General features: G+C 39.4%; 1 long non-coding RNA gene across 1 annotated transcript; it reads left to right on the top strand.

The window, feature by feature from the left end:
- Positions 1-1,137: 1,137 nt before the first annotated feature.
- Positions 1,138-11,308, top strand: LOC142065224 (uncharacterized). The gene is made up of 4 exons (XR_012663319.1): positions 1,138-1,273; positions 6,616-6,696; positions 9,342-9,485; positions 10,277-11,308. It is a non-coding gene; the product is annotated as an uncharacterized LOC142065224 (long non-coding RNA).
- Positions 11,309-12,667: the final 1,359 nt, after the last annotated feature.

The raw sequence follows: 12,667 nt of genomic DNA, 5'->3' as shown, positions 1-12,667 counted from the left end.
GCAGAGGGAATTATACAGAGCCTTTTAGTTACCAGGATTGTGCCAGCCCATTCTCAGAACTTAATTATTTAAGCTGAAAAAGCCAAAATGTTGTTCGTCTTCCATGGCTGGTCCCAAGAAGGCAAAATATTGCACTTCTTGACTTACCACCACGGTAACTACATTGACTTCATCTCGAACTAACATGTTTACTAGAGAAAAAAAAAAAAGCAGCATGTTGTCTGCCTTTAATGAGAACATTTGATGACCAACATGCAGAGCAGTCACAGGTCAGACTCAGCCCTGGTTTAATCTTAAACTTAATATTGCCTCTGGGCTGTGAGGATTAGCATGTGGTCTACAGCTATTTAAAGAGCAGAAATTGCTCTGGAAGAAGAATTCAAAGTTTTGGCATAATTTTAAGTTACCATAAAACCAAAAACTTTAGAAATTTCTATGTGGAGGAAGATCTGAAGAAAAAGGAAAGTTGGCCTAATAGCAACATTTTGTTTAAAATCCAAGTCTAAAAATTACTTTTATTCAGTATGAAATAAATAAAAAAATAATTTAAAACACATTAAAAAAATTATCTCAGAAGTCTTGAAATGAGATGTTTCAGCAACGTCAGATATTCTCTCATCATTGCTTTCTGGTTTCAACCCTAAAATAATGAAGTTTAGGAGGAAGTGATCTGATAATCACAAACCAAAGCAATCCAATAATCATGTTCTGTGTTTTCTGTTGATATGCGTTTTAGTGTCCTGTTGGTTTGAGGAGGTTATGTACATACTTGGCATGTTGCCAGCTTAGATTCCAAATGAAAATTATCTGTGGGTTGAAGGTTGATAAAAATCGCAACTATACTGTTTTTAATAAAACATATTAAATAGAACATACTAAGTAGAACATATTAAATATTATAAACAAATCTGATAAATAAATAACTAAAATAGAATAAAATAAAATAAATAACTAAATAGAACGTACACCAACAGAAGGGGCTAAGGATTAAGAACTGTTTATCGAAAGCTACAAGGTAGGAATTTACATTTGAAAAAAAGAAATAAGTATCAAGTTTCCTTCCGTTTTTCAAACATCTAATCATTTCTTTTGACCTAATGTGGTGTGATGGGGGGGGAGGCCAGAAAGGATGTCATACAGGGTACTACTTCTTCAATGAGTCCATTTTGATTGCAGATCTGAAAGCACCTTTTCAAAATGGCAAGTGAGGTGGTTTATGCAGAGGTATCGCCCAAGGAAAGAGTGCATTTTACTTCACACACTTCAGATACAGGTAAAAAATGGTCATTTTAATATTACTTACTTTTCCTTTGCTCAGTGACATATTCTTAAAAACTTTGATTCTTTCTTAAATCAAAGCATTCATAAAAAGCTGAAGTCATGTTGAAAGCATTTTTATAACTATTAATATCCAACTCTGTTTTTTATATATCTATTTGCTTGGCAACTTCATGTTTATTAATAGAAGGAATACTGAATTCTAGCAGAAGTAAAGAATGACCTTTAAAATCCCATTCTGGATTTCATAGTATGGCTGAAATGTGCTGTTTCTGAAACACACTAATGATCAGACATTGAAAATATTAATAGGTGTTATTGGAAACTCATTGGCACGTGCATTGGCAGCGCACAGATGACACTGAATGGACTTCTTTCTCCTGCAGAACATTTACATTTTATATTTTAAATTGATTCATTTTCTTAGACAACAGAAATATTTTTAAACTGTTAAACATTAGGTCTGTTTATCTTTTCTTTCTCTTTCTTTCTTTCTTTCTTTCTTTCTTTCTTTCTTTCTTTCTTTCTTTCTTTCTTTCTTTCTTTCTTTCTCTTTTCTCTGTGTCTCATTCTTTCTCTTTGAAAAGTTCTATGTTGAGAAAAATACAAGTCAAGAATCAATAGAGGTTTCTATAATTTTGAAAACTGTTAGTGTTACAATTTCTGTATGACCTACCGATGCCTTCAGCTATAAAACTGCGTTACTTTAAAAATGTATTTTCAAGAAAAAAAGTGCAAAATATATCCATTAATGGATATAAGTAGGAAATAATTCATGTTTTTAAAATAAAAGTGTCAAGTTATATTTTCTAGATTCTGATCAAAAAATAGATCTTTGCTAGTTATAACACAATTAAGCATGGAAAACTTATTTAAAATTATAACATGCAGAGGTCACAGCATGAAAGAAAAATATGTCCTGAATACACTAGCAAATATTCTATATAAATAAGTTTTGTAGATTCACTCCTTGGGACACAGTACTAAAAGCATCTGTAAGACTATTATGTCTTTGACTTTCATGTGTTAACTCACTTTGCCCCTTAGATAGTGTGATCAGTTCACAGTAGAAGATTTGTGTTGCCAGGACGATCTTTGGCACCCCAGTGTAGAACTACCCCATAAGTACTTATTGGGGATGCAGACATGTGCCCAGTACAACCATCTGTACAAAAAGTTTCAAAATTTGAGAGCATAAAAGTTTGTTCCACCTAATTTTCTTTTGTTTTCTCACCTGAGACTATCCTTTAAATTTCCAGTTGTATATTATAGTTTTAAGTGCTTTCACAAAGCTTTTAATACACTTTGATGAATTATGCTTAGAAATTGCTGCTCTAAGTTATTCTGAGAGCCCTCTAACCCAATAACATACTTCTGAAAATTGCCAGTGTGCGGTGCTTGGAAGGACAGTGCCTAAATATTTTGATGGCCGATTATGGGGCTAACTAAGTAACCAAATTTCAGGCAAAATGTTTTTTCTTGAGCCTTAGAGTATGACAGCATGTGGTTTACCCTGTCATAATCTTTTTGAAAAATCTTTTAAATTGTAATACCAATATTCTTGTCACTTCTGTGAATCTTGCATCCCTTTTGGTGTCCTAATAAATGCTTTATTTTAATAACATCCTAAAACAATTACTTTTATAGGCTGATTCTAATATCTGGCATGAAGAAATACTTTAAATCAATATTGAATTTGCCATCTATTAATATCGTCAGTGCATCTTAGAGAGATATAGTGAAAAACACCTATTAAATTTTTTGTATGTTCTTATAAATATATAAATTTCCATTATACATTCTTACAACCTCTAAAATTTCTGCATGTGCTCCATTGCTTTCATAGTTGAGAGCATGAGTGCAGGAAACTGTGGTCCTCATCACAGTGAGTTCAGAGCAGTTGAGTTAGCTATGACCCACCTGCCTGAAAAAGCTCAAAGGAAGCAGTTGTTGTCTTACTCCATGCGTATTTTACATTAAATGACTGATACAGCAAGATTTGGAAAAGGCCAAAGTTGCCCCTGTGAGACAGGAGTAATAGTCTAGATCAACAAAGAAAAGGGTTTCATACTGCCCTGCCTCTGAGTATTTTCTGAGTTACAAACTTCAGACATTGTGCTGTCTTATCTGATTGCACAGCTCTAAGTTTGGTCTGCTTCCCCATGGCCACAATGCCCATTCCCTCCTACTCCGCACCCTGCTTCTCCCCTCCTCGCCTGCACTGAGTCCTTCAGTTTTGCATGTGGTGGATAGAACACATGGTCCATGTTCCTGGAATTGTCCTACATTTTGCACTGCTAAAGTTTGCATTTGTTTGTCTTCCCCATGGCACTTCAGAGAAAAATATGTTTGGTTTCTTTCTTAAGAAAATCCCCATCTTATTTCATACATTATCAGCAAGAAAATTTGATGTAAGTAGCTCCTGGGAAATGGGGCAAAACATGCAAAGCAGGCAACCTTACAAGACGGTGTGTTGCAGTTGATATAAAAATACAGCTTCCTTCCTTCCTTCCGCTGTCACACCTACCAAAAGCTGCTAGGGTCGGTCAGGCGTGTCCTGCCACTAGCCACTTTCCTTCTCCCTCCTACTCTGAGAGTTCATGTGCAGATTTAATACTGCAAGATGGAGGAGAAACTGTGTCATAGGGCAGTTTGCCATCTTTTAACACCTGCAGTCATCTTCCTACTTACACCTCTTCCCATGGTTTTTCTGATTGTACAATATTGCTGATTTGGGCCAATAGTCCTGTAGAGACCCTCTGGGCAGTGAGATGTCTTCTGGGTGTACCTTTAAGTATTTGAATTTGAAAGCACTGCCTACGTGATGCAGCTTGACTACATAATAGAGGTCAAGTACCTAAACATCTTTGCCTTCCTTGAGCTTTATATCTAGCACTGGCCACTGAACTAAATAGCCGAGTATGCACTGCTTTTATAGTGATAGTGAAACAGATCTCTTCTGTTATGCAGATGGCCAGTGTAAGCATCCATGCATAATAACAGACAAGTGTAGGCAGGCAAGGCCTCCAAAGATAAGGACAGCAGTGCTTAGCTCTTGGTGTTAAAGCAAAACATTCTCAGAAACCCATCCCTGTTCCTGCAAAAATTAATGGCTGCTGCTGAAAATCCTGTTGCCAATTCCTATTTCAGCCCAGCTTGCATTATTATTAGCGAATCCACCCAGGTGATGAAGCACTCCTGATAGTGCAGCAGATAGGAATTCTCCCCTATGGAGGCTGGGAAGGCAATCCCACAGCTTTGGGGAAATCCACACTGACATTTTTTATGCTCTCCATTCTTTATAAAAATCTCGTAATACATGGTGAAAACCTTTTTTTTAATGGTTGCAACCATGAGTGTCACAACCATGCTAGTGGCTACCAGGTCGTGTGAGGATTTTCTTCTGACTGACCACCAGATACAGAATGGGGAGATTTTCAGCAGCACACACACACACACACACACCCCTCCCACACCTCCCCAGTATGTACGCTGGTCTCTACCATGTCACATTTGAAAGTCTAATGTGAGACAGTGCTGTAGTCAGTGCTGGAGTGCTTGCCACAGGTTCCATGTATTGCAAGAGGCAATCCTTTTGCATGTCTCCCGGTAATAGAAAAGCCGTGCTTTATTTTGCCTGAATGTGCTCTGTCTCAAGGCCATTCTTTCAGTGTAGCCATGTCTTAGTCTGGTATAATTTATGTAGGCTGGTATCTCCAAGGAGTCTGGAGATGCTAGGTAGTTTCTGAATGAATGGGTGCATGCTCTGAGGCACAAGCATCTGGCAAAGACTTCTTCATGTGTGGAAAGGCAGTCAGATCAAGTGTAAGGATAGAGAGGAGCGCTTTTTTTTCCCCCCCCCCAAAATAAATCCTAAAAACAGATATCTGAGAACAAGGATGGTCTGGGAAGGTCTTTATCCTGATGAGCAGCTGACAAATGGGAAAAGTTGGGAAGGAGAATGACAAGTAGCACTTGGAAGAAACAGAGAAGAAAGCAGTGACTGGAGGAAGATCAGTTGTTCCCTGTGGTTTCTAGATCTCATTGCAACAAACAGCATAAACATTCACAGTGAAAGACCGGCTCCGGTGCTTTGGTTCGTGAACAGGGGGTTTCCAAGCCCAGAGGAATGGGTGTACCGTGTCAGCAGAGATGAAGGCTGATGCAATTTGAGCGGCCTGCCAGCTCTGCATCGAATATGGAAAACTTCCCTTGCAAATGGTTCTTGGTCATGGAAAGCATCTGTCCAGGGCATTGATGTGTGGGAGGAGAGGACCTCCTCTTCTAGCAAATGAGAATGGTCATAAATTAACAAGGCAATAAAGATTCAGATAAGCCTATTTTTAAGTCTTCTTTCCCCAAGTTTCTGTCTTCTGTGAGTAACAATGCAGAGGGAGGGGGAAAACCTGCTTTTGGACTATTCTGGCTGACAATTAACTGCAGACAGGATTTCCTTTCCCTTTTTTGTAGAGAAAGTTGAATTAATGGTTTGTACTGAAAATCTGCACTCTGTCTGCAATGGTGCTTACCAACCTTTCATTAAAACCCTCATTTAAATACTTGGAAGGATGATCTTGAGGAAGAAAACTCTGTTGATGAAATGAAAATACTGTGTTTATATTTTGCATGTTTTATATTTGGCGGTTTACTCTGAATTGTTAAAAATTACATTTAATTCATAAGTGATTGAAAAATAGCTTGTCCCTCCTTTATGCACATGCAGTACAGCTTAGCTTTGTTCCAATAGGAACTGTGCTCCTCTTTGTGAAAAAAAACCAGTAGAAAACAGGCATATTGTGTACCCATGTACAAGATCTGAATTCAACAGGAAGTTTATTGAGAAAAAACTCATTATATATATAAAACACTATACTATAGAAAAAAATAATTTAGCTAAAAAGTTGCCATTGATTAACTTCTGCTTAAAGACAGACAACAGAATGTGTACATGTACGTATAAGATATGGAATAATAAAAAAAATAGAATTAATAATAAAGTAGTTCAGTGTGTGATAACCTATAGTCACCTAGAGGGTTTATTTTTACTTTTCTATAATTTAGTAACTGAATAACTTTTTTTTAATATTTCTTTGAAAAACTGCGCAACATGATCATTATTTGCATGAACTCTTCTAGTAATTTCTTTTTGGCCCATTCATTCAGTGATGTGCAAATCTTATCAGAAACAAAAAAAAAAACCCACAAACTCTTTTCCATGTTCTTGCTCTTCCCGTTTCCTCAGAGAAGGTCTGGTGGTGCAGGGTCCTGGATGCAATGAGAATGGCAAGGGCTGGTCTTGGGCAGGTTCTCTAACTGAAGCACTTTTTGCCTTTACAGGTGATTCAACCACATACGCTGAGGTGAATGTGAAATGGAGATCTGACAGACCTGACAGCACACGCAAGACCACACATACAGGTACTGCAGTACACTTCTCATTTTCTCAATATATTTTTATCCTCTTCTAATACTATCATAATTACATATTTACATATAGTAGAGGAGTTGCTTAGGGCTAGGTGCCCAAAGAGAGGTTGATATGATCTAGGCAAATTAAAAGAGCTTCAAAACCTTTCCCAGCTGCTTGTTTCCCTGGGGGTGCCTGAAGGCTGCTGGTGATAGTGTTTTCACAGTTAGCAGGTAGAGTCACAAGCCCCCAGGTTTGCTTTAGGCTAAACTTTTTGTCCCTCAGTCCCAGCTAAGCCTGTGAGGAGTCACCCATCAGTACTCCTTGCCTCTGAGACCCAGCCTAGCAAGCTTTTGTCTTATTTCTGTGCTGCCAGCATAGATTGCACCTGGGAGCAAAGGGTGGCCCCAGGATCCATTGATGGAGGCAGATTTGTGTCCATGCTCCTGGGTGCAAGCATCTCTGGAGCAATCAGGCTGCATCTGCACAGCATAGCCCTGGCCCCACCTTCTTTGGGCCCTGTGAGAGTTGTTTGGTTGTGGCACTTTGATTCATAAATTTAAAAGGCTGTGTTACGCCTTGCCAAAGTAGCTTTTTTCTTTTTTTATAGCATGGCACAGAAAACACTGCAATAAGCTGCTGGGGATGTAATAAGGGGTCTAATGTAGGCTGCAGGAATGTCCACTGGGGATGCTGCTGGCGATCATTTCTGGGCAGAGGGAGTAAAATTTGGCACTGTCCATGTCTGAGCTGTTGGAAGGGAATGGTTCTCTGAAATACAACCAGCTTTCTTCCAGAGAAGGATCCCTGAGGGATGCACGCAACATGTCGTTAAAATTTACTCTGCAGTAGAGACACTCACAAACTCTTCTGTTCTTTTTAGCAACAATTTCCATGTATTGTTTTTCATTTCCAAATGCATTTAGGGTGAATGAACAGGTCAGCAATAGTATTTAAAGCACAGAAACAGAGCTATTTTTAGAAAGTGATGGCTAGGGAGCAAAGATTAGGTTTTGAACAGTTATCTGACAAGTTCAGATAACTCATGTCTCTCTTTTCTTAAGTGAAAATTTTAAGATACAGTAAACTATTTTCTCAAACTGTAACCAACCTTGAAAGTAAAATTTGTTTTGCAAAGTGAAATAATATACTGGATATGAGGCAACTCTCTTGTATGAGGCAAAAATGAAGAACAGAAGAAAATATTGTATTTGTGCAATGCATAAAAACAATTAAGATATTTATAGAAAAAATGTTAGCTGCTGAAGATGCTAAGTGAGAATAAATGTTTCCATTTGTGCGTTAATTTGGCCTTACCACAAAGAAAAAGAAACTGAAAGTTTCAGATGGTCTTTCTGATTAAAACTGGCAGTTGAGCAGGCCAGACAGTGGGCCAAGTGGAGATCTCTGTCCTGCTGTTACAAAGGCAAAACCAATTTACTGGCTTCATTTAAATGTCCTCTGATTTTATGCCAGTGAGACCAGGACCGGACTGCAGCATGAAAAGTATTGTCAGTAATGCAGTTTTGGTGTATTGCCATTGACCCATCTGTTTGTTGGCTGCCTTTTTATACCCCAGGCCTCACTTCTTCCCTTCCTTTCTCTGGTTCTGCCTACACTGTCCACATTTTCAGGTTTTCAGAATTTTGTTCCGGGAACATCAAAATCCATATATGCTCTACATACGGATAAATGCTATAGGTGAGCTCTGTCCCTTCACATTCTTCACTGAAACCTTAAAACCACAGACACAGATCAGCCTGGAATGTGTTAAGGAGAGGGGATCAAAAGAACACAGAGATCCTGGACAGGATTACAGTTGGAGCAGAAAATTATGAAAGCAGGGATTTAACAACTACTTAAACATATATTTCTTTGTCATGCTTAAAAAGGATGACAATCTAGAAAAAGAGTCTCTAGAATTTCAAATTACCTATAAAAGCTTTTTTAAAATCCTGTATGTGAACTTCAGGATTTCCTTGTGGGTCTTCAATTGTATAACCTCAGAAAAATAACCCACGATAGCATGACCATTGCAAGCAATTCTCCAAGGGAAAGGCAGGGTGTATTCCTGAGTGAGAAGCACTGGCAGCACTGTGTGGGCGCTGCCGGCAAACTGCATGGCAAAGTGTTGGCACAGCAGCGTTGGCAAAGCTGTGCGCTGCCACAGGCGGTGAGATGCAACATTTTTAGGCATCTTCTCAACAGCTTTGATGATAAAAACTGGGACTGGCCAAGAAAAGGGCTCTTCTGACCCTGAAAATGTGATTTCACATATAAACATACATATATACAGGTTTATATGCATATAAACCTGTATAAATATATAAAAGTTTTATTTTCAATTAATAACTAAAATGTTAGGACCCACAACTTTGCAGTTTTCAAGCACATGATTTATGGTTAAGAAAAGAATTTCCAAAACAAGGTTTAGCTGAAAAAAAACCCCAGTGTTTTCAATTGCATTTGCACAACACCAAGGATATCCTCATAAAGTTGCTGTTCACTTTCCACAGGTACTAGATCTATAGCACACACAGCAACACATTCCTGCTGAAGGCCTAGCTAAAATGATTTTGCGTACTCCCATAACTGAGAACAAAAGTTGACTTGCTTCTACCTGTGGTGATACTCCTCTCCCTTGTCCCTTTGGCAGTGACCTGCTTGGAGAGCTCACACTGGTGTTATGTTGCTGCCGCCCTGTACTTCACTGCAGTGATTCTGCTCATCACTGTCATCCTCTTAGCCGTGAAATGTCACCACCTCTGATGCAGACCCTGCCGTCCTGCTGAGGTACAGGGTAAGCCATTTTTAGCCATGTTTGTATTTTCACACAATGTATTTGCATTTCTCCGAGGAGGTGCAAGGAAGCATCCCAAAACAAATGCTAAAGTCGCTCACAGTCACACTAGATAACATCCAGCTCCTTGCTGCTGATGCATACTGCATTTTATGGAGCACACTGCTTTTAATGGAGCACATCTAAATACCCAGCAGCTTTGACAGAATCGCCTGCCAGAGTATTGGCCTCTGCTGCTTTTACTCCGAGAAAATTCATCACTTAATCACAGGTGTCTCCCAGCCATGTAGTGGAATAACCCCACAAGCCTGCCGTAACAAGAAACAAGCACATGGCTGGGTGCAGTTGGATGTGATTCCCATAGCCACTATCTGGGCCAGGACTGACCGTGACCTGGTGAAGTGACAGGAGACAGGCAAGCGGGATTTGAAGGAAACCAGGAGAACAGTTTTCCAATTCGGACTAGGAATAGCAGTGAACAGTCTCCAGAGGAAACCTTCCCATCCACACCTAGCGCTTCTTGTAGAGCTACAAAGCATGTTTAATCACTCCTCCGGGTCACCCTCTCTGGAAGCCATCACTGGCCATGCTGAAGACCAGAACTAGTGCCCATGTCACTGAGCAGCTCACTAGCCATATGTGCACTACAACCCCTCCATTCTGAGACACGGCACATCTTGCCAGCATCCTTGTAGCATATGGGTGCCGTCTCTACTCACAGGACACTCACAGCAAGTTGAACGTCGGTAAGATACTTTACTTCTATTAGCTTTTGTCTCTTTTATTCTCAGATAACTCGGTGCAGGAAGGCTGAGCTTCTTCAACAAAACAAGGCATAATGCTCGTTTACTTTTACATTATTTTCTCTGAAGAGACCTTCATGAAAGAAGATGTGCCATCAGTCTGATCACTCTTCAGCTAAATTTTCCAGGATCTCCATTAAACATCTAACCTCTCCATATATGGACAAACATATAGTATTACTTTTATATGGAATTTTATTAGTCCTGTAATACCAGCAACCATCCAATTACATCAGTGCATGTACCAAGCTCAAGCTGCTGCATCAAAAGTTGGCCCTGGGTCTTGTCTAGACAGCACCCATGATCAGGTGTGCTGGTTTGAGACATCACTTTTAATTCACACCTGACTTGATTTTGCAATATAGACAAGCTTTTTTATTCCATATATGCAAGTGCAGAAATTCATGTATAAAACAGAGAATGTGAAAAGTTGCACTGACTCTTTTATGAAGCCCAGGTTTGGATGTGATTTTTCTTCTCCTGAGCACCTTTAGTGGAATTTGTATGAAAGGGATATTGAAGGTGCAAGAAACTATATTAATTTAGCAGAGAAGTCTCAGTCTCATCCCCCCATTGCCTTGAATAAAATTATTCTGATCTACTTATCCAGAAAAGTATCTCACAGAGATACAATACCTTGTTTCTGTCTTGGCGTAGTAATTAATTTTGTATTTGTTTTGGGATTTTTTTTAATCCAAATGCTTCAGTTAAATCACAGTCCTCCACTGGAACTAAGCCACCTCAGGTTCAAAGGCATTTGTTTGTAATTATTATTTTGCTGTCTGTTTTTATATTATTTCCAGTTCTCATCAGTTATGTTATAACTCCTTTGGGGCAGGCTGATACCAATGATTTGCAGACCTGGACTAGGACGTGTCTGTATAGCAATTATTTCAAGAATTGTTCCCTGTATCTAAGCTTATCATAAGCTACTTAAGCCATATTGTTTCTGTTGATCATGCACCACATTTTTATAGTATATGCATCAGAAATCAATAAAGATATTCAGTAAAGCACATGACATGCTGGTGTTAGTTCTTATGTTAGTCAGACCAGAAGAAAAATAACACTTAGTATTTGTATGAATGTAACACCTCTGAGCTGTTACCATGCAGCAGGATGCTGCTCTGGTAAGCAGAGTCTAAAGACAGAACCCCTGCCCCACAGAGCAGAGCACCAAAGGAATAGTAGAAAAAATTACTACATTTTTCTTGAAATCATCCTTTAATTTGCCAGGTGCTCTGGGATAAATCCAGGTCTTCAAATACCAGTGGAGAAAGAAATGTTCAAAAACCAGAGATAATAAAAGACGAGGTTGCAGGTGACATTTTGACCTGAAATGGACCTGCATATTCTTGTCATTCACTAACCTGGTCTGATTTTATCTGGAAGATTCGTAAGATAGTTGTCATTCACATCAGACTCTCAGACAACCCCTACAACCAAATGAAATTGCCAGTCAAAATTAATTACCTCCAGCTTTCTTTAGGAACAAGAAAAAATCCACAGCCCTTGAGAGCTAAAGTGATGTGGTTTTGCATATATAACTTGTTCAATAACAGCAGGTTATTGAAAAGGGACACGCAGCAGCAGGGGTCATTAGTTCCTGGCATACAGGCCCTACCAAGCAGAAAGTCTTCATTTCAGAACAAGGAGCTGAACGCACATCCACCCAGATGCTGCATATACAAATATAGCAAAGGGAAAGGCATTTCAGGACCATTTAGAAATCATCACTGATTATAAGCCCAACAGGGATTCGTGCAAATAACCAAGTCTCCAGTTGCTGCAGGCAGATATCTAGGAATCTCAGTGGCAGGTCCTACCATCTGAAAGGCAACCATTTGCATTGTGTAGACAACTGGATAAGAAGCACGCATAGACTGCCTGGTAACTCTGACAGAGGGAAAGTACTCTGGTTAAAATGAGATGACGTTAACTAAAACTGAGTTGACTGTTTTTTTCTGGTTACTGAGAATATGGCACGCTGGCCTGTGGTTTTGGCAATACGCTATAGCATTTAAGGCAAGTTTAACAACTTCGGTCTGAGTTTCATGCTTGGCAAGCAGAGAATATAACTGTGTTCACTGAATTTGGGGGACTCTGTCCATGTTTATGATCTATTTAGTGTCTCTGAAATGTTGATGGGAAATATTTCCTAGCTGAGGGCTCTTGGCAGACAGAAAGCTATGGATGATGGATGGGCAGGTGTGCAGCAAGTTCTTGCAGATCCCTGCTGGGCTCTAGTTACTTCTTGGCTGGTGGAGCTGCACCAGATGATCAGCTCTGTGCTTTGTCAGCCTGGTTGCTCTCAGGGACAGCCTCCAATGGTTTCTCATCCTAACAATAATAAGGACATGGGCGAATGACTCTCTCCTT

Source organism: Phalacrocorax aristotelis, chromosome 1, assembly GCF_949628215.1.
Source record: "Phalacrocorax aristotelis chromosome 1, bGulAri2.1, whole genome shotgun sequence".
NCBI classification, from domain to species: Eukaryota; Metazoa; Chordata; class Aves; order Suliformes; family Phalacrocoracidae; genus Phalacrocorax; species Phalacrocorax aristotelis.
Note: the sequence above shows the minus strand (reverse complement) of the source record. Positions and strands in the feature narration are given on the sequence as shown.